Here is a 1,796-nt window from a genome sequence, read left to right on the forward strand (position 1 = left end):
TGGGGCAGGGATTGGGGTTTGGGATGGAAACATCGAAAATATGGTGATGGAAAGGTGTAATGGTGATGAGATTGGCGTTTGAATATTAAATGCGATGATCTATTGTGAATTACTTTAAAATAATAATAATAATAATTAATAAAAGAATAGTCAAGTTCAAACAGAGAGATAGGAATCTTTTGGAACCCCATATGTTTATGCTTGAAATATGTGACCTTTCTTCCACTTTGGCCTAAAGCATTTGTTTCACAAAATCCAACAGGGAAATACTGAAGAAACCAGTACTATTGTAATATTAAGTTATAGAAAGTTATATTACGTTATAGAAAGCTACAAGTGCTATTGTAATATTAAGTTATAGAAAGTTACATTAGGTTATAGAAAGCTACAAAGTTATAACTAGGATGAAGGGGAAAGTCAAAACATTAAAATTGTAAAACTTGCCTGATAACTTTTTGCAACCAGTCCTACACTAGAAATTGGGTAATACAGAGCGATATTTCAAGTAGATTATTTTAGGTTTCTCTAACATGTCCTTTCAAGCTGAGTTCTGCTAAGCTAATTTAAAAAATATTACACATGTATATTCCTTTATAATAGCTCACAACTACCTGCAAAGCTCTCTTTCAAGTGGGTTCGGTAAATTAAAGAAACTAAAAAGTGGAAAAGTAACATATCACAGAAATATTGCATAGTGAGGCCCTGTTTTTTTTTTCTTTTGGGTCACACCCGGCTTGGCTTGGAGGTCTCCAAGCCTACTCGAATTGGAGTCGAGCATCTTCCACCCAGATCCTCCAAATTCCAGTAGGCGGGGGTCACACCCACCACCTGGCCCCCTGGCGCCGTGTAATCCCATCAGCGGCCAAGACTCAGAGACTTTAAAATCCAGATCCCGGACGAGAACAGTGCAGTCTCTGCCCCTGCGCCTGGGTGTTCCTTCCCGGAGTCCCTTGGAGGGGAGCGGGTTGAGCTTTCCTCCCCGCCCCGACCAGGGCTAGGGCAGCCGAAGACCTCCAGGACCAGCCACCACCATGCTGAGACCACTCTCCGCACACATGAAGGTACTGGCAGAGGGACAAAGCCACGCGGGTTCCGGGGCCGAGACCTCCAAGCCTACTCGAATTGGAGTCGAGCATCTTCCACCCAGATCCTCCAAATTCCAGTAGGCGGGGGTCACACCCACCACCTGGCCCCCTGGCGCCGTGTAATCCCATCAGCGGCCAAGACTCAGAGACTATAAAATCCAGATCCCGGAACCGCGCGGCCGCATTCGCGGCCGCGGGACATCTTAACAGAACTTTTTTTATGACATCTTATTGTCTTATTCCTACTTTGGACAAACTTGCAGGCTATCGAATGTAGCCTGCCCACAGGGCAGAGTCTGGCAAACTCCCCGTGGCGTACCAAATATGCCAAATACCAGTAACAATGATGGGTCTCATTCTCCTAAATAGCCTTGAATATAATCTCAGGGCTAGGATGAAAGAGACGTTACTGGGGCCTGCTCGAGGCAATCGACGAATAACAGGATGATGAAATGAAATGATGAAATCACACCCGGCGTTCCACAGGGGTTATCCTGGCTCTGCACTCAGGAATTTCTCCTGATGGTCCTTGGGGGACCATATAGGATGCTGTGAATCGAACTCATATCGGCTGCATGCAAGGCAAATGCCCTATCCGCTGTGCTATAAATTCAGCACTGGCCCTGGATTTTCGACCCAGGTTCAAATCCTGGTGTACCATATGGTCCTGAGCACTGCCAGGAGTGTTTCCTCTGAGTGCAGAGGCAGGAG

This window comes from Sorex fumeus, unplaced genomic scaffold (genome assembly GCF_029834395.1).
Source record: "Sorex fumeus unplaced genomic scaffold, SorFum_2.1 ptg000081l, whole genome shotgun sequence".
In the NCBI taxonomy this organism is placed as follows: Eukaryota; Metazoa; Chordata; class Mammalia; order Eulipotyphla; family Soricidae; genus Sorex; species Sorex fumeus.